Raw genomic sequence first — 25,991 nt, forward strand, 5'->3', positions numbered from 1 at the left:
CTAATTACTTTGGTTTCTTTACCACCATCACTCACAAAGAACCTAATTGCTTTCTTCGAGATGTCAGCCTTACTTGAAATCACCAATATGCTTTGTCACCAAGGGAAAAGCTGAGCATCTGTTAACACATCATCACCTCCTCTTCTCATGAAAAAGCAGCTGCAGCTGTTTTTAGTAAGATTTCTCATTTCATGTTCAGGGTTATGGAAAGGTTGATATCTTTTTTGTTTTTTTTCCCCCTGTAAGATGATCTATTGAAGGAAGACTGGGATTTTAAGAAGCTCCCCTACTATTCAATGCGGCAATGACTCACACTATACTTTCTGTCATAGAGTCACATAGAGGATTTTTTATTCTAGCTTTTCATGAAGTGATATGCAACTTTCATCTACTACTTAGAAGTTAATCCATTGTCTTATTTACATTACACTATCTCATTTCTGACCCAAGCAATCAACACAGATGTGAAAGACACCCCGATTCTAGTATTTTCATCCCAGTAGTGATATCTCTCTTTAATAAATCATAATTTGGAGAGTTTTTCCCTTTATTTGTTCATAAAGAATGGGAAATAATAGATTTTGAGTGCATCTAAAACACACACACACACACACACACACACACACACACACATTTTTTTTTTTTAAAAAAAGATTCATTACTACCTAAAAGTGTCTAAAATCACTTTATAGATTTTTGAAATACCTTCACTTGTACTCCTTTATCAATATAACAATTGAATAACAAAAAATAGGACCCAAAAAACTTACACAAGCATAAGCGACTCATTTTCATATCAAATGTCTTATCCATACAAGTAGTAGCAGACAATGTATCTATTAGGAGACCCTGGAGACCTGTGCCCTGAACCTACATTGAAAGTAACTTCTAAGATCATTACTCATAATTGCTTGGCGAAGATATACATATTAAAATATTTTGGTCTCCTTGTGTTCCGGGGGCACACTCCCCTGCATTCACCCACATGGCTCAGGACCATGTGGGACCCACAGAATGGACTAATGGGCTTTAATTAGTTTGGATGCTGAACTGGACCCAACTGCAACATGGAAAGGAAGCTCTGGATGCTGGTCTTGCTTCTAGCTCTTCGGAAAGCCCAGCTGCACCTCTTTCAGGACTGGTTTAAGGGCCATTGGGCTTGGGAACCTCAGGAATGTAACTCCACGCAAATGAAGTCTTCTACCACACCTCAGTCTCCCATGGGGACTTCTGAAGTTGCTCAAGTCAGTGGTACTCAAAGAAACTTGCTCCCAAGAGCAATGGGGAGTTTAATTCTCCTGTACCACTGTGACTTTCTTAATGTTAGAAAAACGGGAACACAGGCAATGCTATTTTAACAGAGAATAGGCTAATATGATTACATGTACCCACCACTGGGACTGGAGAATTTCCCCTTTCATTCACTCACATGGACAAGCAGAAGTTTCAAGACAGAAACTGAGGATGGAAGCAAAATAAAGGTAACAGAGAGGACCTTAAGCCTCCTGTTGATATTAGAAATATTTTATTCCCTCTGTAGAAACTTAATTCTACCCCATGGTGTTACTATATCTTTATCACTAAATTCAAGTTCTTTGACCCAAACACAGATTTTTTTTTTCTCTCCAATTTAATGATAAAATTAGAATCATCATGTATAAAATCTCAACCTTCTATCACCAAACCTTTATTACACATTATCTATCTGTTTCTAAAAGTCTTAACCTACTAATATACCTCTTTCATTTTTCTTTTCGTATAAAACATTTTAGAAAAATATGTATATTTGCTACTTCAGATGTTAGTTATGAACCCATTAATATCTGATTTCTTTTGAATCCGTGAAGGATGGAGATCACTTATGATTTAATTCTAAATCTACTATAACTGTATCAAACACTTCCATAGTGTTTACTATGTTATATAGAATTAGATTTAGAATTTTTTAAATAAATAATATTGGTTTATTATTAAATACTTGAAGGCTAATAATCACAGGAACAAATAAGAAAACTAAAGCTCAATCTACACAGAGAAATTCATTCATGTTATACAATGGTCATTTTAATTATATTTCCACTTGGTTAAATATTTAATCTAAGATGTAAATGATTTTCTTTTGACTATTTTATATATATATGCAACATTCCACAATATAAATTATGAAAAAAAGTTGTTAAATTTAAAATTATATTAGGCTAAATACCCTAGAACTTTGAAAATGTTTTAAGGTAGTCATTAAAAAATCATTATAGATGTTTTCTAAGAGAGATCTAAATTGAATGTACATCATTATCATATTCTAATTGATTTAAAACAGGAACCCTAAATACCATATTCCCTAAAAATCATATTCAGAAATCAGTTTCCAAATTTGGTGACTTAGATATAGAAATTTCTTACAGAAGAATGTTTATTGTCAAATAATATGAAAATCATAGTCTTTGAAATATGTCCTCAAAGAGTATTTTGGATTCTTTGAATGACCAGTATACGTGAAGCTACAGTTTATGAAAGGTGAACACATAGGAGGAAAGTGAGGGGAATAGTTATTTTTTTTAAAAGAACATATTTTCTTTTAATATTTATTTCATCATGTTAAAATCTTTCCAATTTTACAAAAGAGGAGAAGAAAAATATTAGAAGTTTCCTCCCTGTATCAATTCTAATTTGTTAGTTTCTAGATGTAATTACAGTTTATGTTTTTTTGTTCCAAAACTTATGTTTTAATTTGTAATCACTAATTTAACAATTTATTTATTATGATTTACATAAAATAAGATTATACTAATACCCTATTCTAAAATATGCACATATCATAAAAAACTTTTAAGATTAATCATATATAAATTGCCTTTACTCTTTTATAAGAACTACATATCATTTCATCTTTTGGGCGCCCCATAATTTATTTTAAAACCCCGTATTGGCCGAAACCGGTTTGGCTCAGTGGATAGAGCGTTTGCCTGCGGACTGAAAGGCCCAGGGTTCGATTCCGGTCAAGGGCATGTACCTTGGTTGTGGGCACATCCCCAGTGGGGGGTGTGCAGGAGGCAACTGATCGATGTTTCTCTCTCATTGATGTTTCTAACTCTCTCTTCCTCTCTGTAAAAAATCAATAAAAATATGTTAAAAAATATTATCCATTCAAATTAGGCTTCTCAATTAGTGACAATATTTCACAACTGAAATTCATGACAACTGCAAAGAATTTCCTATAAGGAGTAGCTGCCATGTTTATTACTCGTCCCACTTGTCAACTTTAAAAAAAAAAAAAATTCTGGGAAACAAACTGCAGTACGTATTTATTTCCACATGTAGAATAATTAGATGTCAATACAAGTCTGGTAAATATAAAATAAAACATCTGCTTTCCTTAAACTGGATTTATTCCACATATCTTTTTAATTTAATGAAAATCACCCAGCAGAATATGTTGAGGATCTTTATTAAAACTATAGCTATGTTTTATGACACAGTTGTATATAGCTCAATTATAATGAGTGGTGCATACTTTTTGTGATGCTTTTTAAACTCAGTGGACTTATGCTTTGAATGACAATGTAGTGACAAAGCTCATAGAAGGCTATATATCTGTGTCCTCTCCATCTGTTTCCTTTTTGACCAGACTTGGTTCTTTAAGGAGGCATGAATCATACCTAGACATCTTCAAAGCAATTATGTTTATAGTCAGATGCCAACCTAAACAGTGATGGGAAAACAAAACTTACACCTTTTCTTCCTCAAATGAATTAAGGAATAACAGAATTTTCTTTCTCTATGCCAATCTTTTATTTCTACTTTATTCTCATTTTCATTCTTTTCCACTACTGCTGCATTCTGATGAGAATAAAATGTCTATTCCAATCTGTTCAGCTTGAAGGTAATAGTTTTGTGTACATCTTGTTCCACTGAAATAAGATGAATAAAAGGCCAGGATGCACAGTGACCAGTTAGTTGAGCAGCCATGAGAGTAATTGTCAGTCTTAGTCTTTCTCAACCTAATTAATGTTGGTGGATAATGCTATTGTCAAAAATATTTCTCCAGGGGCACTTCTGACTGGTTAGACATTGTGTTTTTAAGGCTGAAGTTCAACAATTTACAATATTTTCTTTTTTATAATTAATTATGAATTACAGAGATTTCAAATTGGAGTTCTCTGAATGGTCAGTAATATTATATTGATAATGAATATAAATATCAGACATAAATTTTTTAAATAATATATTTTATTGATTTTTTACAGAGAGGAAGAGAGAAGGATAGAGTTAGAAACATCGATGAGAGAGAATCATCGATCAGATGCCTCTTGCATCACCCCTACTGGGGATGTGCCCACAACCAAGGTACATGCCCTTGACTGGAATTGAACCCAGGACCTTTCAGTCCCCAGGCCAATACTCTATCCACTGAGCCAAACCAGTCTCAGCCAGAAATGTTTTAAAATAGTCAAGTAACTATTTCAAAGTCTAATACAGTGTCAGAATGCTGCAATAATAATAAAGTGGAATTAAATATTAAGAAAATGGGTGGCCAGATTGAAAAAATTTAATTACAGAAATAATTTACTAAGTTTGATTAACTTACAGACTCTGTAGGCACACACAGAACCTCACACACACAAATTTTTTGTTTTGTTTTCTCTGATACCTAGGGAAATGTAGAAAATAAATTGTTCCTAATGGTTTTTCTTTAAAATAAAACATGGGATAATATAGGCACCTTCACAAAACAAAACAAAAAAAATGAATCTGGCTATTGATTCAACATGCCACCTTACCTACATTCTGTAATGTGTAATTCAAGGCCCAGGTAACTTGACCCTGTGTCATAATGAAATCAGTTTTCTTCATCCAGTCCTGCAATCCTCCCTGCTAAAAGTGTCTGTCTGTTACTTGACACTGGTCACCCATGGGCTTATAATACAAACCCTCCACATTTAGATTATAACTTTCAAAGTACATTTACATGTACTACCTTTTAAATCAATAATCTGATAACCTCTAAAATTGTTTACATGTTTAAAATGAAAATAGTGAGACTTTCAAGCAGATATGCCTGGTGTCAATATAGTAAGTCTTAGGACCAGACTTGAACTTATAGTTTCAATTTGGCCTTACTCCCCTCAACAGATGATACATATCATTCAGTAACACTCTACCATGCAATCCCATTGACAAGTGAAGAATAATAATACAGAAATGACCTCTTGTTGGCACTTTTCTTTTTGGTGTAAATATACTATCAGGCTTTTCCTCTTCTTCCTCTCCCAAGACCATGCTTTCATTTTATACTTTGAGAATATATAAATGAATTGACTGTGTATCAAAGCCTGACAGTTACATGTAAACTAGAGGCTATTTTATAATAATACGACATCCAGAACTATTTCTCTGAGGATTTTTAACATTTTATAGTGATTCTGTCTTCCTGGAGAGTCAAGTAAAATTAAAAAGGAAAAAAGAGTAAGTCTTGATTCAATTTTTATAATAGTGCCCTTGAGAAATTTATTCTAGTTCCCTCATGTCTGATAATACTGAAGAAAGTATGTTATTTCAGTTAAGTCTTCCCTACGGGATTCCCTTTCCAACTTCCTATTTTGAGAGTGGTAATATTATTCTGCCATTTTACTAGTCCCCAAAACTCTGTACTCTTTAATTTGTAATTTTTCCATCGCCTCCACAAATTGATCAAATATCGTGATTCCCCATTTCCTCTATGAGAAAATTCACTTTGCAACTTATTCTTCATTTGACCTTGGGCAAATCAAACTCTGTCTTTCAGTTTTGCTAATGGTTAAATGGAGATAATAAAAAGATCTATCTCTTCTGGCTCTTAGAAGAATAATGTGTTATTATTTCTTATATAGAGAGCCTTTCACACAATATCTGACATATTTAAGCAATATATAAGATTAGGAATCTTAACCACGTACAAAATTCTCTGGAGCCTCATTCTGAAATTATAACAGTTCCCAGATGCTATATTCACTATTTCCCAACTGCCAAACTGATCTTGTGAGTAGCTTCCAAATGATGTCTTTACAAATCTGTTGCCACACCTTTTCCCCAAAACTGAGTTCTTTATTTATAATTCCCTTTTCTATACTTTAAGTAACATTTCTAGTACGAGTGACCAGGACACAGGCTACGTTTCTCAACTTGCAAAAGTAATGTTAGGCCTCTCATTACAAAGAAATGTCTCTAAAGTCTGAACTCATAAGACTTGTTACCTAATTTTAAGATTTTTGTGAGAATAGAGTGATATGAAAAGCTTAGTCCATTGCCTGATAGACAGCAAATATTCAATCAATGTCAACTACAGTACACAGCTATAACATCTGTAAGTATGTTATATAGTCTCATTATTACATACACCACCACTGGACTGTCCTGCACTATCTTTTGAAACTTTTGCTTTTCTGTGTTGCCTTTCAAATATATATATATATATATATATATATATATATATATATATATATATATATTCATACTCATGTTTATATCTATATATGCCTTTCATACTCATATATATATATGCTTTTCATACTCACATATATATATATGCCTTTCACACACACACACACACACACACATATATATATATATATATATATATATATATATATATATGCCTTTCATACTCATGTTTATTCTGTTTTCTCAATTCAACTACATATTATTTTTAGATAAATATTGTATCTTTGAAATTCATAAAATCTATGAAAACCATGATAAAATATTATAATGGGACCTCTACCCAAAAAGTTCACTTTAAAATATTGCATGTATTTCATGACCTAAATATGATAATATGGAGTATCAAATTGAATATTAAAGCCACAGAATTTTGTAAAAGAAGCTTTGCCAGAGGAAATGAACAGCCTTTTCATCCCTTAGGTAAAAATGGAATAATTAGCATTTAAAACATATCAGCCATGTGTTCATTATTTCCTATCAGTGACTTTTAACAACAGTGTCATTAAAATTATAGTTGCTAGAAATCATCAGGCTTATTCTGTGGCCTGTAAGTTGAATTCTTGAGCGATGGTATGCTTGGCCTAAGCCCTCTTTTTAAACCTGTGAGTTAGATGAAAGAGAACATAAAGGCTCAGTGTAAAATCATCAATAAAAAATTGTGGAGGAAAAATATTAAATGAAGCCATGACTACCGAGTTTAAGTGTGTGTGTGTGTGTGTGTGTGTGTGTGTGTGTGTATTCCCCAACTCATAGATATATCTATTTGAATAGATATACTAGTACTTATTTTACACTTTACCAATTTAAAATATCAGACATATGTAAATCTCAAATCTGGTAAAACAAAATTGGTCCTTTTTACAAATCTTTGATGTTTAGAAATTTTTATTCATAGAAGAATCTATAGAAAGAGAGACCTTTTCTTTCCCATCATTCCGGCTGAACTCAGGGAGCATAGCTTGCATTAGCATGCAGAGCCATTTGCTGACAAAGTGACTCCCCTTATTCAACAGTTTTAATTACAAATGACTATTAAGAGAGCAGGACTTTACTGAAGCCACCTCATACTTCCATGCACAGTTTGTTTTATTAGTGTCTTTAAAGCCTAAGGATGGCATCCGTTAATTTTTAATACTTGCATTCTCTCACTGAATGAAAAATTAGATCAACATTGGTTTGTGATGATTCTTTGATGTAATTTTATGCCCTCAGATTACAGGTCAATGCTCAACCTTCTCAACTTTCACAGTAGTACATCTTCCCCCTGTAAGGGGAGGATATAAAAGCTTAGGTATTAAACAAATATTGCATTAACATGTATTTGTTTTCTAGCCTCTATTTGGGCTATTAACCACATAGAATGATTTATGCTACATGCAAACTAGAAATGTGTTTATAAAATCTGACATATGTTTCATACTTCTCAAAATCAGTAATGAAAAATAAGAAAATATTAAACGCTAAAAATGGAAGAAAATATCAGAAATGTGCCTTAAAAACCCTTATTCATACTGTCTAAAATACTGTTAAAGTCTTATATCAAAGTTAGAGATAATACCCTGGTCAGGCAGCTCAGTTGATTAGAGCATTGTCCTAATATGCCAAGGTTGCAGGTTTGATCTCAGGTCAAAGCACATATAAAAAGCAATCAATTAATGCATAAATAAGTGGAAAAACAAACAAATCTCTCTCTCTCTCTCTCTCTCTCTCTCTCTCTCTCTCTCTCTCTCTCTCTCTCTCTCAGTAAAAAGTTAGAAGTAATAGAAAAGGGAATATTATAAACCACACACGAATAGAATTAAAGATAAATCAAATGTAATTAACTCTATGTTATTCAAAGTGATGAAGAAATACAGAGGCATGAATAAATTTAAAACATAAATAATTAAGACTTACCTCATCATTTTAATTTGAATTCAAAATACATGCAAGGATTTTTCTACATACATACATTTATGATTAAACTTTATCCAGCCATATTAACTTAAATGTTGATGGTTTATAGTAACTTGTAATTATACTGGTTGATAAAAAATGAATATAAAATATACTACATATTTAACATCTACAGATGATTTAGCCTGGATTACACTATGCACAATACAGGCAAAAGTAAAAATTTGGCTTTACTCAAAGTATAGAGGGTAACAGGTATTTTAAATATTTAAAATTAAAGTCTCCTTCTGAGAATTTCATTTGGGGGAAAATTATTTCTAAAAGTAATGTTTTTTAATAGATTATACATCAAATTATATTTAAGTGAACTTCAATAAACCTCTAAGGACCAGACAGTGTGAGCTAATAAATCAAGACCTCATGAAGTTTATAAAGAGGAGCCTCAAATTCCTCACCATGTTTCCTACATCAGCAAGATCCAATTGGGTATTCTTAGTATCACTCTTCTAAAGAACTACTGGTAATTATAAGATGATGACAGCATTAGATTTTGTGATTATCTACTAAACACCACTTTTTCTGATGTGTATTACCAAGGACCAACTTAAAATCAAATTTTATTCCACTTAGAGGGAGTGACTTTTCTATATAGAAAGATTACAACAAAATCAATCTTCAGCTAGAATGTGCTATTTAAACAAGATATTATCACATTTTACTGGAGTTAGCAGTTTATGGGGCGATGTCCCTGCTGAACTCGAAGTGTTTGAAAAACAGAGTATTTCATGTTTCTCTGGGAATCTACTCAAACCTAGTTGAGGCACTTGTGTCTAAGAAGCACTTGGTCTTTGTTAAATAAATCCCTCTGCCTCTAATTTTCACTGCAGAATTAAAGTATTTTATATTTTGTAAGCAATATAACACTCGAATTCAGTAAATATCAAATTCAAATGGTGGTGTTTTTAATAGCAGAAATTAAATATCTAAGATTAAGATCTCTATCTATCATTCTATCTATCTATCTATCTATCTATCTATGTGTGTACATACACATACACACAGACACACACACACACACACACACTCTGAGTGGCCAAATTATTATGATCTCTGAATGCATAATAATCTGGCCAGTGTGTGTATGTGTATGTATGTAAATATATATATATTTAAAAATTTAAATATATATATAAAATAAGAGTAAAATAAGAGTATATACAATCAAAATCTACTCCAGAATAAGTGCTTAGTCCAATAGTTATTTAATCTTAAAGTCTGTACAGTCTTAAAACTAGAACTTGGCATGGGTGCAGCATGAGCAGATGTTAATGTGAGTTCCAGAATAGGATAGACACTTAAAGATATTGAGTGATTCAGTGCACTGATTCTGCAAGCTGCTGTCAGAAAGCTGAAAGGCTCTATGGCCTTTCTGAGTATTGCTGTTTTCAGCAATAAAATTTGCATTTTAATCTGTAGGGATGTTCATCTCTTTCTGCCAGCTAGTATCAGCATCCTGTCCAGAATCATCAAACTAGGAGCATGATGGTCTTGACAAATATTTTCATTTCACTTAGCTAAAATTTCTTCCATCACTGAAAAGTTAACGCCTCCATAACCAGAACTTATATTACTTTGGAGTGTCTACAAAACTTCATTCAAACAAACAAGTGATTTCATGAGGAATTATATTGCCATAACAAATCAACAGTTTGAATAAGGGAATAGTCATAGGAGTCTCCCTAGCATCTGGAGCACATAGAATTCAAAGTGCTCAAAGGGGAAAACACTGCCCTTAGTTATGTTTGCTCACTTTAGTGGAAATTACACATGCATATCTGAGTAGAAGTAGTTCCTGCTCAACTTACTGAAATTTCTAATTAGAGAGATCCATACAGTGCTCATCCAATTATACCTATGGACTTCCTAAAACCACTGTGCAAGCGGGAATATAAATTAACATGGGCTGTCCAAAAATAAATACAAAATGATGTCACAACACTGGAGGAAAGATTAGTTATTAAATCATACTTTTAGTTGCTGGAAGGATATTTAAAATGAAATTAAAAAGAGAACAAAATAGATTATCTGCTTAATTTTCTCATAAGAAAAAAAAAATGTTTTCCAAGAGTATCCCTTGACAAAATGCCCAGAAGGAAGCTATTCTAAATTCCATAAATGTTTTGACAATATCCTGTTACTTTCTGATATTTAAATAAAAAATAAGAACAAATTGCACAAATGTAAATGTGAAACTTTATAGTGCTTACGAGTACTGTTTTATATGGTTGTTGACCTCACAAAGAAGTGACAATCTTTGTTCAATCAGCATCAAATTGCAGAGATAAATATTTTAGTCTTCCGTGTTTTATCCTTAGAAAAAGTCTGAGAAAAAATTGATGCAAATATTATAAACTAAAGGTCCAGTGCACAAAAATTCTGCACTTGGGGGGTTCCTCAGCCTGGCCTGTGCCCCCTCAGTCCAGGATCCTTAGGGGGATGTTCACCTGCCAGCTTAGGTCCACTCCCTTGGGGATCTGGCCTAAGCCGGCAGTCAGACATCCCTCTGGTAGCCTGGGAGACCTCTGGGGATGTCCGACTGATGGCTTAGGGGAGTGGGCCTAAGCCACAGCTGGACATCCTTAGCACTGCTGCGGAGGCGAGAGAGGCTCCTACCATCACCTCTACACTGTCCAGCTGTGAGCCAGCTTCTGGCTGAGCAGCATTCCCCTGTAGAAGCACACTGACCACCAGGACTCGGCTCCTGCATTGAGCATCTTCCCCCTTGTGGTCAGTATATGTCATAGCAACCCGTCGTTCCAGGTTGTTCCACTATTAGAGCCAATTTGCATATTACACTCTTATTAGATAGGATAAACAATAGGTAGATGACAGAGTGATAGATAATTATAGATAGATAGATAGGAATTATCAATATCTGTTTTAGAAATTGTGTCCACTTTAACAATCCTTTTTAAAATTTAAATCTTGATGGCCTTTTCCTCTTTCTTGTATATCTTACTCATGATCTCCTTCACCCCGTTATTTATCAACATAACTTAAAAATATCAAAGGATAATCATGGTCATAAGAGCGGATACAATGATCATAACATAATATTTTTAAAATCCTATGTTCCTGTACATACTGCCTTTTATAAAATGCTCACAATTTATATTATAAAATTTTATTATGTCTATATTTTCAAAATATATGAAACATAAAAATTTATCAATTTAGATGGACACATTCAAATTGTGGATCGTCTTATAATCCAGAAATTTTAAAAGGAAGAATGAGAGATAATAAACAAAGGGAGAAATGAAATAATAATTCTTCCTCTAGGGTAAAGACTTTCTTAAGTTAAAAATTAATGTGATTGTAATAAAAATGGTATAATTAATTCTACTTGGAAAAATCCATCTATCCATAATGAATCTGGAGATCTCAAAAGTATCAAGCAAAAAATGAAATTATTTGAAAATGAAGGAGTCAAGGGGACAGTATTTGAAATTACATTATAACTAATTCTTCGTCAAGACTCATCTAGAGTAGTTAAAAAGAACTTTATCAGCTGCTGCAAAATTACTAAAAATATACTTCAGATCTTATGGCACAAATGACAAATTTATATGCAAGCATCAAAATAAAGTTAAATACTATTATTTTATATGTTATAATTGATAAATATTCTTTACTTATGTGGGACTTATATTTTATATATTTTGCTGCTAATAATGTATATCAGAATGATAATGCACATGGAAGCTTATAGTTGTTATATTTTGCATTCTATATGTTTATGTTATTTTCAAAACACCTTTAATATTTAGTAAATGTTAAACAAACAACACATTGATATTATTACTGATAATTAAACATTGATACTGTTACCTTGCTCTGGCAATGCAATAATTAAATAATAATAATAGGATTGAAAAATGAAAAAGATAAAAAAGCATACAAAGACAAAGGGAAGGAGATCAAATATAATTTTATATGTTATATCATTTTAGAATTTATAAAACACTTTTACCAATAATTTCCTATAAACAAAATTATTAAATATCTAATCCATCTCAGTAACCCTGTGACAGAATCATAAAATGACCTTCATATCACTAGAAATAACATTTATTCAAAAACCTCAATACCTGATATCCCCTATACATCAATGCTTCTTTTCTTCCAACTTCCTCTTTCTTTTATTTCTAATTTTTATATTTATTTACAATATTCTTATGTCTCATTATTGGTACTTATCTAGAGTCAATATACTAAAAAAAATTTTGCTTGACTTGCCTTTATAATTTGTATATAGAGGAAAGAAAACAATGATGATCAATAGTGGTACTATTAATCTATTTAAATATTATGAAATCCAAATGGACAACAATGCACTCCTGAAGAAGAGGTCACTAAGAATCAAGTGAGATTCTTAAAATAGAATTAGTGATAGACTCTAGCGACCCACAGGTAGAGAACCACTAGCAGGGTCACCTAAGACCATCAGAAAACACAGATATTTACATTACGATTCATAACAGTAGCAAAATAACAGTTATGAAGTAGCAACAAAAATAACTTTATTGTTGGGGTCACCACCACATGAGGAACTGTATTAAAGGGTCATGGCATTAGAAAGGTTGAGAACCACTGGCTTAATAGTTCTAAATACTGATTATGAAGCTAAAAGTACTTCATTATCTCAGTGAAGCACACAGATTTAGAGGTAAGTAGTTGATGGGAAAAGAGAGAAGAAAGGATAAGAGTAAAAGAGAGTAAGGAAGAGTAGAAGATAAATGACAAAGAAGAGACTTTACAACTCTCTAAAGGTCTCTTCTGGAGATGAGCGAGAAAAAACAATTACATTCATAAGGATATAACTTACCAGGAGAGGAAGCATGCAGAATATTGGTAATAAAATTGTTGGTGTCTTTTTTCATATTTAAAGAATATGAATCACAGCTTGAGAATTTTGTGAATATATCACCAATAGCAAGGCAGGCAGAAGAAAATAACATATTCACTCAACTCATCTTATTCATAATATAACAGGGAAGAAAAACTGTCAATTTGCCATAATGTTCCATAAAATGAAAAGGCTAATGTTTCTACAAAAAAAGATATTGTCATATTGGGCAGAAAAGAAATAATTTCACTTCTAACATTTACATATAACATCCTATCTAATAATAGAGTGATATGTAAATTGATCATTACTCCAATAGACAAGATGACTGCCCTCATGTGGTCAAAGATGGCTTTCCCCCATGTGGACACAAGATGGCCACCACAAGATGTCCTGTAGGGGAGGGCAGTTGTGGACAATCAGGCCAGCAGAGGAGGGCAGTTGGGGGGCACCAGGCCTACAGGGGAGGGCAGTATGGGGCAACCAGACCTGTAAGGGAGGACAATTAAGGCAATCAGGCTGGCAGGAGAGGGCAGTTAGGGGAAATTGGGCCAGGAGGGGAGCTGTTAGGCATAAATCAGGCTGGCAAGGGAGTGGGGGGTGATCAGGCTGGCAAGCAGGCAGACAGGCAGGCAGGCGAGCAATTAGGAGCCAGCAGTCCTGGATTGTGAGAGAGATGTCGGACTGATCAGGCCTAAATGGGCAATCATACATCCCTCAAGGAGCCCCAGATTGGAGAGAGTGCAGGCTGGTCTAAAGGACACATCCTCCACCCCAGGCATAAATTTCATGCACCAGGCCTCTAGTCTTAAATGATGTGATTATACATATACTGGCTATAAATAACATAGGCATCGGGTATTGCTTCTTTTGTGCAATACCATCCTATACATTCATTCTCTCTTAGTAGAGCAGTGACTGGAAAAGGAAAAATACATTTCCCTTCCTCTCTTGAAGTTAGAGTTCTGACTTCACACAGCTTCTGTGGATGAGTTGCAATGGCACAGATTTAGACGTGAGGTAAGTGCCATCTCCTTGCAAATGTGATTTCTGGCAAACGAATTCTATGAGTTTATTTATTTATTTGTTTGGTTGGTTGGTTACTGGGCACTAATTCCAGAGTCTGAATTAGTTGGATAGTTGGTTTGTGGTGTTTTTTTGGTCGTTGTTTGTTTTGTTTTGTAACTTGGCACTAATTCCAGAGCATGCACAGTTGTAGAGGAAGTGGAAGTAAAAGTAGTTTTCTAGGTTCCAGATGGCCACTTGGGTCAAGTAACTTAGAAACCATAGTCTAGTGGTAATCCTTAACTTCCCCTCACTTACCCTTTCACTCATGTTTTTTATTTTTATTTTTTTTATCTTTATTGATTTTTTTATAGAGAGGAAGGGAGAGACATAGAGAGCTAGAAACGTTGATGAGAGAAACACCGACCAGCTGCCTCTTGCACACTCCCTACCGGGATGTGCCCGCAACCAATGTACATGCCCCTGACCGGAATCGAACCTGGGACCTTTCAGTCCGCAGACCAATGCTCTACCACTGAGCCAAACCGGTTTCGGCCCTTTCACTCATGTTTAATCACCAAGTTCCTTTCAAATACCAACAATGGTCTTCTACATTGAGCTGATAGATACAGAGGGAAAAAAGAGGCCAGGAAAACACAAGTGAAAGGAAAGCAATAGATAGAGAACTAATCAGGATGAAAAGCTATATTATGTAATTTTTTTATATTATTGTACAAATTATATAATGCAAGAATGCATGAGGATGACACTTGACTCACCTCCAGATTCCATGTAGTTGTGTTATATTCACAGTAGTAGCTATTCATAGCTACAAAAGAGAGAAGAAAATGTGTTTTAACATTTCTAGCCACTGCCATAGCAGGGGAGGAAGGCACTGATGGGTCTAAGTGCCAGTAAAACAAACATCACCTCATACACATATACGTATGCTCCTTACATCAAACCTTTTTTGTCTATTTTAGAATGCTTTGTATAAATATCATACAAATGATGTTCATTTTGAACAATTTCTATTTTAATAAGAAAATTTAGAATTTAACGTAACACACACATATATAATTTTATGTGTACTTATCGAAGCATAAAAATATATAACTTTTTTGTCATGCATGTTTTTGGAAAATTTACAAATAATATAAATAATGCATGTACCTGTTTGCAATAAAATCTTTAAAAACATTTTCAGAACTTTTTCAAGACATTGTCTGATCTTGACAAGTTCCATTTTGAAACAAAAAGATGTGTGACAAAGAATTTTACTATTTAGAAATGAAGAATCCATTCTTTTTATTAAATCCTCATCCAAGAATATGTTTTTGTTGATTTTTAGAGAGAGAAACATTGATGCAAGAGAACAATATTAATTGGCTGCCTTCTGCAAGAACCCTGCCCAAGGCTCAGGCCTGCAACCTGGGTACTTGTTCTGACTGGGAATGGGACCAGTGACCCTTCAGTACACAGGAGGATGCTCCAACCAACAGAGTCTACCAGCCATGACCAGCCATTCTTAAATAACTTAATATATAAAAATAATACTAGAAAATTAAAATATCTGGTTAGCTCTAAGAAGGAGCAAATTTCATAGAAAAAAATGATTTATTACAATGAGAAATTAAAACAAATAGTTTTTAATGCTTTTGTCATAAAGGAACCAAAACTGAAAATAAATAAATTTAAATTTAATACTTGTGATCATTCCCCTTGACACTCTGTTCTTCCTTGGCAAAAAAGAACCCATGTTGTTCTTTTCTTCCTTCTTTTTTGGAGCAAAAATTTGCCCTGCCTCAGGGAACGGAATCACAATCAGTTCAAACCTGCAAAGCCTCTGGGCCAAACCTGGCCCACTGCCTACTCTTGTAAGTCAACTACGTTGGAGAGCAGCCATGTTCTAGCACAGCTGAGTAGTTGCAACAGAGACTATTGGACTCTTAAAGCCTAAAGTACAGCTGTCTGGCCCTGTAAATAAGAAGGCTGTCAATGCATGCTTTAAGCCATTTTTTATAATTCTGTTCTTTTTGCCTGAGGTTTAGAATCCATGCCTCCTTTGAGTCAGAACTGATTGCATGAGAGTTCTGGACAATAGGACATAAGCACTTGTCTTTTGGAAGGCCTCTGGAAAGAATATTTTGACTAGAAAAGACAGAGGCAGAAGCAAGAAAAAAAGTTCATGGTTTTACATTTCTCCCTTTCTTCCTTTCTTGAATTTCTTCAAACTGTAACAACAATATAATAGCACAAGGCAACAATCATGAGAAGAACATTACCAAATCATTGTCATCATAAACAACAATAATGTCATATCAAAGATAGCAGATTAATACAATACTGTTTGGCCCCTGATTTTATAAATGTACTCCTTGCCCAGCTTTTTGTTCTTTCTATCTCAATGCATTGTTTGTAAAATATTTTTGTCTTTTATAAAGCAATATTATTTTTGCACATCCTTTGTGTAGAAATAGAATGTAGCCTAAGGATTTTTACAGTACATGATATATTTATTTATTTGATCTTATTAAAAATCCCCCATGAGAATGTAAACTGAATGAGGACAAAGAAAATATCTATTTTTTATCATTATATCCCTGATGCATGGAATAGTGCCTAGAATGTGGCAGTCCCTCAAAAAAACCTTAACATTTCTCTATATGTAAAAAGATGTGTTTCATATTATAACAAGAAATTTGGAAATCTAAAAGAGAATATTTCTTGTAAAGCATATATTACCATAATTATCTCAGAAACTAGCAAACTTGATTAGACTAATTAATGTAGGAAAACTAAAAAAGATTGAATATTTAACATTAGCTAATAAAAACTAATGGTTCCAGGAATCTGTTAATAGACAGCCAGAAACCATTCCCACTGCAAATCTCTAGAAATGTCACATACAATTTTAACATATCTTTAAATACATAGCTTTAAATAAAAAGTAGCTAGATTAAAACCCTTGGTGTCAGAAATATAGAGGGAAAGAATAAAAGTTTGGTCAGCATATATTGTAGTTGAGGGAGGGGATTGGTTACTTTGGGGTGGGACAAAGGGTCCGTATTGACTTGAGCTCATGAGAGATGCAAGTTGTTAGACAAAAATACTTGAAGGGCTCCATAGAGGATGGGCTTATAAAAGAGTAAACAATGTAAATGGACCTATCTACCAGCAAAGAAAGACTAGAGAGTATTTCTTGGGGGGACAAATCTCTCCAGGTAATTGGTAATCATGAGCTATACCACCCATGGTTTTGAAATTAGAATGTATGCCCTATTTACTGGCATCGAATGGCCAAGTTGAGCAATTATCATAAAAATCAGTTTCTGAAACCCAGTAGGAGTGGCTCAGTTGGTTAAGCACTGTGCCAAGCACAGAGCGGTTGCTGGTTCAATGTGCAGTCAGGACACATGCCTGGGTTGGGAGCTCAGTCCCTGGCAGGGGCCATACAGGAAGCAGCCAATTGATGTCTTGCTCTCACATTGAGATATTCTCATTTTGTCTCCCTTCCTCTTTCTCTAAAAATCAATAAAAATATATATTTTTAAAAGAATAAGGACTTTAGGCTGAAACCGGTTTGGCTCAGTGGATGGAGCGTCGGCCTTCGTACTGAAAGGTCCCAGGTTCAATTCCGGTCAAGGGCATATACCTTGGTTGCGGGCACATTCCCAGTAGGGGGTGTGCAAGAGGCAGTTGATCCGACGATTCTCTCTCATCAATATTTCTAACTCTCTATCCCTCTCTCTTCCTCTCTGTAAAAATTCAATAAAATATATTAAAAAAAAAAAAGAATAAGGGCTTTAATTTTCTAAATCTCCCAGAAGTAATTAAATACTTTGTAACTTAGAATTCAATGAAATGCACATTCATTTTATTAAATTGAAAAATACTTATGTTTTATTTGGAACCCAAAAGAATTAAAGTACAAATCCAAGTATGTTCACCTTGAACTAAAGCCCAAAGACATTGAAAAGCAGCATCAATCCTCTGCAGTTCTGAATGCTTGGTCTCAGCCCCTGGCACCTCAACTAGATCCCCTGGGAAAATGAAATTGCCTCAACACTGCAGTCTGGGCTGCTTTTTCTAGAAAAATGTCTTCAAGACAGTGATAGTTGAATCTAAACAGTAAGTCTTCCAAGTTTTTTTTTTTTTTTTTTTTTTTTTTTAAGTACAAAAAGTTAACCAAAATCTGCAAGACTATCAGAGTGCTGGTCTCATATTCACAAAATTCAGAAAACCGGCTTTTAGAGAAGTTATCTCCAGACAAATTTTGTTCATTAAACCTGGTTTTATATTTGGGTTTGCCAGATATCAGAACAGAAGTAGTTTATGCAGTAAATGTTTCTTCTTGGAAGGAATGTAGTTAGAGAAAACCTTGTTTTCAGCTTTTCCAAGATCACTGTCTATTTTTTTTTTAAATTCATTGTGTCTCTTTGTCTTTCCTGCCTTACTGATTCTGAACCAACTTAAACTCCACCATCTGCTTTCTCCTTTTACTTCTGAACTAAGGGCTTCTGGAGTAATTCACAAAACTATTTCAATAGCTTCTGCTATAGTTCCTGGTTTCCAACCTCTAGTGACTTATTACAGCTCCATCTGCCAAACTTTTACTCAGTTTGTGCATGTCCCTCCAAACACTAATCCATATGTTTTCTGAATATTCAAGCTGAAAATTCCACACGAACACTTTCTAAATTGCCTGACTTTGTATTTTAGGAAGAAATTATAACACAAAAATATCTAGAAATGAATCCAAATATTTGCATTTTTTTGTGTGAAAAACTTTTCAAACACATGGATTTTCCTCATAGGGCCAGTTTTGTATTGTTTTTTATATATCATAAAAATTGGTAAAAAAAAAAAAAAAAGTAGGGATGATGAATTACTTAGGCTTATATCACCACTTTCACATTAAGAAACATAGTATGTAATTATATGTATACTATCAATATTGGAACTAAAACACTCAAAAAATTTTCTCTTAGTTGAATTAAGCAGATATAATGTTTCACATACTATTTTTGCACATTAATCCTATTTTATAATATCATCAAGGATACTCAACCAGGCATTGCTATTTAATGGCTATTCTCTGAAGAACAGGGCAATAACAGGAAAGTTGGACTTCATACATGAAAGTCTGCTCTGCTCTGACCAGTTGGTTCAGACACTATGAATTTCCGTCATACCATAGATTTAAAAGATTTAACAGTACCAGGATCAATACCCATAACATTCTGGTGGTACCAAGTGTGCCTGTCTATAAAGAGAGCTTGCAAAGGGCCAGCAACAACTCCCAAATAATAACTGTCCATTCAACAACTTTCTCAGAAAAGGAAAACCAGTAACTTCTACTATTCCATCTATAATTGCTCAGCTTTCTATAGTAAAAGAAAGTTAACTGGAAAGATCTGGGAAAGGATAAATGAGTCTATCTCTGATGTCAGCTACGGAGGTAAAAGCTAGTATGTATCCAAAGACTGCCTCCTGCCTGCTGTTTTCTTCTTGTCCAGAAACCCATATAAATTATACATAGGTTTCTGAAATTTTTCTACCACATACAATTCTCTAGTTCCAAGACATATTTTTCCACTATAGAGAGAGAGGAAGGAGGTGAGAAAATGTCTATTGTCCTCTTGATGGAAGACACATTTAACTTTTGCAAATATTGTCCTAAAGCTTATAGTTCAATTTCTTTCAACATTACACACCAGAGAGATTTCTAATGTAGCCCTTTAGCTTCTACATTTTGCAGAAAAAAAAATTACCTGAAGGGATTATTTGAATATAATAATACATAGGGCCTAAATTATTATACATATTTTCACATCCCATTTTTTTTTTTTGCATGACATTTAAAAATAATTGATGGATGAGTTGTACAACTTTTAACCTCTTAGATAGAGTATGCTCAAAATAGGGTCTGTGTCTTAAAGGGAACTTTCATTGTAATTGAGGCAGGACAGTAAGAAGCTTTAAAAATTCCTTGGCAAGTGGGATGAGGGAAACAGACAAGATAATTAAACAAGACTGAGCAATGAACAACCTGCTAATAAATGGCAAGATCTTATCTTCCCTAACCAAGGACACTTAGAAGATGGCTTACACCTCTCCTCCCCAATCAGAGTGAGTAGCTTAAATCATTTTCACCAAGGAGAAAAATAACAGACCCAGTGAGTGCCATTAGTAACGGATGAAGTCAGGGAAATAAATATCAAAAACCTAATTAGAGCCAGACGGACTCTAGATAAAAGCAAAGCAGTGACGCTGAGAAGAGAATGACCCCAAATTCTCCCATATGCTCATTTTGATGCATCAGCAGATAAAAGAACACACCTGCAGAGCTATTGAATAGTCTGTTAAGACCCTCCCCTGCCTTTAAAAAAACAAATAAGAACTCAGGACCAAGTGCACACTCTCCTTGGAGCATGCCTCTGCTTCTCATTTTCGTGGGTGTGTACTTTTACTTTCTTTCTCCTCAAGTCCAAGGGTCCCCATGAGACTTGCAACCAGGAGCAGAGGCAGCAGCAGCTCATCCAGACTACCCCTGAACCTATCTCTACAGGCTCTCTTTTTGCCTCTGGAACTTCCTTTCCTGAGTCCACACAGCCCAGCCTGGCTCATTCCTGTTGCTGTGATTATGCCTCTTCTGTCTTAAGAATTCCCTTTGTATCGCTGTCCCTGGCTTTAATACCTGTGCTCTCAAAACCAGCTAGACACCTATCATCAATTCTTTCTTACATGAAGTCAAGAGCTAACACCTGCCGAAACCGGTTTGGCTCAGTGGTAGAGCGTCGGTCTGCGGACTGAAAGGTCCCGGGTTCTATTCCGGTCAAGGGCATGTACCTTGGTTGCGGGCACGTCCCCGGTCGGGGGTGTGCAAGAGCAACTGGTCAATGTTACTCTCTCATCGACATTTCTAGCTCTCTGTCTCTCTTCCTTCCTCTCTGTAAAAAATTAATAAAAGATATTTTAATGAAAAAAAAAAAAAAAAGAGCCGACACCTGCCTGGGTCCCAGTCACTATTGGATGATATACTGACTTGATTTTGTTAATTAACTGTTCTGTGACAAAGTCATCAAACTAATCCCCAAAGATCTTTTTTAACTGTGTCTCTTAGACATTAATAGAAATGATTAATGATATTCTGAAATTATTTTTATCCATATTGAGTCTTCTTATACTTGTAATGATTGTCATGATGTGACTAATTCATTAATATATATATATATATATATATATATATATATATATATATATATATATATATATATCAGGAAACATATAATATGGTGCTGGAAGAGCCCTGAGAGATCATGGTGTAATCCCTGAATGTAGTTAAGAAAACTACAAGTAAGAAACTAGTTAATTACTGATAAAACTTAGTTCCCTGATACATTGTCAAATGCTCTTTTCAGTATGTATTGTTATTTTAAGCTTAGATTTTTGCCATATCCTTATTCCAAAACTGCCACTGTGTGTGTGTGTGTGTGTGTGTGTGTGTGTGTGTTTTGTGTGTGTGTGTGTGTGTGTTTACAGGAAAAGTAACATTTCAGTAAAATATCAACATCATTTGTTGTAATGTGTCCAGGCAGAAAAATTTCTTAAACTTTCAATTATATTAATCAAGTATTTATTTAGTACCTAGTCATGTTTACTGTGCAACATTTCTCAAGGTACTCATAAAGACCCTGCCTGATTGGTATGAATGATTCAATTAATTGTCTAAATTATGTTTTGAAGGCCTGGCATTGTTAGCAGCTCTGAATTACAGGCTAAATTTTAGACAAACCCTATATTTAGAGAGACACAGCCTATTTACAATGGTAAATGCCCATATTACTCTGTTCCAATTTTTAACCTCTGTACCCTGCAGATGAGTTAAATGTACTCATCTCGCCCTCTTTCCAAAGCTGCATACTGTTCTGACAGTATATTTGAGTAACTTATTGTTTCTATATGTGGAGATGATCCAGCCCCTCAGGGTGGCTTTACAATGGTCATTACTCTGATGATGTTAAGCTCCTTATTGATATTTTCTTCCACTGAATGTGGAACTTCCGCTGAGAATTCTAATTTGCTCCAGCTCTGTGTGCTTGAATGTTATTTACCACCTTTGAGTTGTAAAATGAGGAACTGACCTCTAGCTAGGTTATTATCAAAGGACCTTCACTGGTTAGCTTTCCTAAGCTCTAAGAAAAAGAAAATTTAATAAAACTTGGTTAAGTGATTAAAAAAATACATATCTACCTTTGATTTAACAGATCTTTCAATATTTCTCTGTAAATTGTGGTTATAATCATTTTTCTAATAGCCAAGGGCATTTCGGAAATTTTGGTTTGCCTCTTTAAGTTGTTGATCAATGTCCCATAAGACAGTGTGCTGAAGGACTAGGTAAGTTTTGTTGATAAAAAATTAGGTTTATGTTACTATCTAAAATCAATGGTGTTTGTGTTTTTATGCTGAAGACTAACTCTAATCGAAGCCTTCTTGAGTATAAAAAGCATTTTATAGAATCTTTCATGATCATCTTGAGAGTTGCTTTAAAGAACCATATCATTCATGTGAAATATTTCTTGATGAAATGTTTCCATGAGAGTTGATAGTATTTTTGTTCTATTCTCTTTAAACACTAGATAAGATATACAAAAACAATTTTAGAGATAACCACTGATATTGTGTTGGAACACTCAGTAAATTTCTGCAATATAAATGTGTCTGCTGTCATACATATGTTTTTGTTCTTAGACATAGAACTAGTATATATAGATGATTGGCATCAATATATACATTGAAGAAAAACCTCAAGGATAATCTCTAAAAAGCTGATGAACTATCTAGTCTGGGAAATGACTGATAAAATAACCTGTTATATTATTATTTTGTAGATCAGAACATTTCATTATAATTTTGAATTTATATCTGAAAACATAGTGGTAGAATATTAGAATTAAAAAATCAAAATATTAAATTTAAAAAATAAAACAATTTATTAATTTATTTTGGCTGAAATTCAAACAACAACCTTACACAAGTATACTGAATAAAAATGAAAAAAATCTTATTGGTTATTGTCTTGAAGTCAGTTTCATTTAGAAGCATGTGAAAATCATTAAAGTTGATTATGCATTATTTAACATTTAATAAATGATATTTTATGAATAGAAATTTATCTTGAAGATATTAATATTAGAGACAGGTAGAGAGAAAGAAATAGAAGTAGAGAGAGAGAGAAAGGTAATTTTTTTAGAGGACAGAAATACATGTAATGTATTACAATTCAAATACAGTTAAAGATTATAAGGGTAGTTAGTTATAATGCCATTGTAATTATTGTTTAACAGGAAAGGAAAGAAATGGAAAGACTATAGACAATATAGGCATAACTATATAGGCATTTGCCAAAAAGCTACATTTAACATTCTCCAAGACTATTCCCTGCTGATTGATGGGAGAAGGAATTAGACAAAGACAGTCTAGATGCAGGCCCAGTAAGGACTGAGCCATGTGGGAAGGTGCCTGCTTATCAGTCACTCCTGGGAAGCGAGTCAGGTGCCAGAATGGACGTGGCCACTGCAAGTGTGTGAAACCTGAATTTTTATTTTTAAAATATATTTTATTAATTTCAGACAGGAAGGGAGAGGGAGAGAAAGATAGGAGCATTAATTATGAGAATCAGTGATTGGCTGCCTCCTCCACACCCCTTACTAGGGATCAAGCCTATAAACCAGACATATGCTCTGATTGGGAATCCACCCTTGACCTCCTGGTTCATAGGTCAACACTCAACCACTCAGCAACACAGGCCTGGCAAAAACTCGAATATTTACACTTCAAAACCAAGAAGAACACCCTCTTCCCCTCTTCTCTATCTTTCTACCTCTCTCTCTCTCTCTCCCTCTCTCTCTCTGGTCTCTGGCTCTCCTATGGCAGGGGACTGTGATCCACAATGGACTTTAATTAGCTTGGACACTGAATGATACCCGGCTATGCCATGGAGGAGACACTCTGGCCTCTGGCCCTGTTTTTGGCTCGACCGGAGCCCCATCTGTACCTCTTTCAGGACTGGCTTAAGAAGGGGCAGGAGACACTGGAACCCAAAAAATGTGACTTCACACAACAAAAGCCTTTTTACACATCTCATTCTCCCATGGGGGTTTCTCAAAATTCTTATTTCAGAGATACTTTAGGAACCAGAACCTCATGCCTACTCATGTCTAGGAGATCTGGCCCATTAATTCCTCTGGCAACAGTTAGACAGGTTTCTAAAATGATATGGGATTAATAATCAATAATGGAGAAGTAAGGGGAAAATAAATTATAATAGTCGGTTAACAGCTACCACACTTCACAACTTGTTAAATCAAAATTGTGAAACATCTACCTGTATGCTATTTAGGAAATAATTTTAGTGACCCAGAATTTCTAAGAAAAATTTGCTGTTAACTATGTCTCATACATATTAATGATAGAGAAGGAACATGCAGAGTTCTGGGTTTTGCATTCATTATGAATTCTATTCCATAAGGATAATGAGACGTTTCTGGCAATATAATTCATAGTCATTTTCCTTTTTTTTATGTTCTTAAAATCGCTTGGCCTATAGAAACAAAGCTTATTAGATCTTGCTTGAATGGTTATTACAAGAATACTTATTCTCTTGGATCATGTCTACAGATCTCAATTTTATTCAATTATGCAGATTTATTTGAATCACAGTTGCCCTTATATACCTTTTTATTCTACATGTGGAACATAAAATGGTTAAATTTTTTATTTGCTGACTACTTTTGAAAATGAAGCTCACACACACGTGTACATACCCCTACCCAAGTATGTGTGTTTCTTATTTAAATGGAAACAAATTGAAATCTTATCTGTAGCATGACCTTTTCACTATATGTGTCACACCACAAAATAAACCGAATGATGATGACAGAATTATTTTTCCCCATAAAAGTAATTATTAAATTGATATATTATAATACACTTATGTGACATATTTTTACTATAATTTTTCTTTTAAGTATTAAAAAATGTGCAAGATGACTTATAGAGAACTTGGTATCCCATATCAAATTTGTTTCACTAACGAGGACACAAGAGAAAGAAGGAAAAAGAAAACAAGCAAACAAAAAATATAAAAACAATTCAGGAGCTCATGTGACTTGAAAAACTTCTTATGTCAAAATTATTGCAGCTCACCCATTATTGCCATGGTATGAATAATTTGCTGTTTGCTTTGGAATGATATTTACAACACAACAGGAATTTGATTTCTAATTTTTAAAAAAAATATTTTTATTGATTTCAGAGAGGAAGTGAGAGGGAGAGAGAGATAGAAACATCAATGATGAGGGAGAATCATGGATCAGCTGCCTCCTGCATGCCCCCTATTAGGGGTCGAGCCCACAACTCCTGGCATGTGCTCTTGACCTGAATCGAACCCAGGACCTGTCAGTCCGCAGGCCGATGCTCTACCCACTGAGCCAAACCAGCTAAGGCACAATTTCTAAATTTTGGTTTTATAACAAATGAACCTTGGCAAGAGTCAAGGAAATGTTGCCCTAATTCTGTTTTCTCAATGAAAAAGGAAACTACACCTTGATTCAGGATTGTAAGTGGACACAGAGAATGGCCAATAAATTAAGTATAGTTTTAAAAATCCTGACAAAAGTAATAATAAACAACATAT

The 25,991-nt window shown here is 34.2% G+C and overlaps 1 pseudogene; it reads left to right on the top strand.

Annotated features, from left to right (window-relative positions):
* Nucleotides 1-1,067: 1,067 nt before the first annotated feature.
* Nucleotides 1,068-25,991, top strand: part of LOC118711344 — a 79,213-nt pseudogene continuing 54,289 nt past the window's right edge.

Source organism: Pipistrellus kuhlii, unplaced genomic scaffold (assembly GCF_014108245.1).
Source record: "Pipistrellus kuhlii isolate mPipKuh1 unplaced genomic scaffold, mPipKuh1.p scaffold_m20_p_8, whole genome shotgun sequence".
In the NCBI taxonomy this organism is placed as follows: domain Eukaryota; kingdom Metazoa; phylum Chordata; class Mammalia; order Chiroptera; family Vespertilionidae; genus Pipistrellus; species Pipistrellus kuhlii.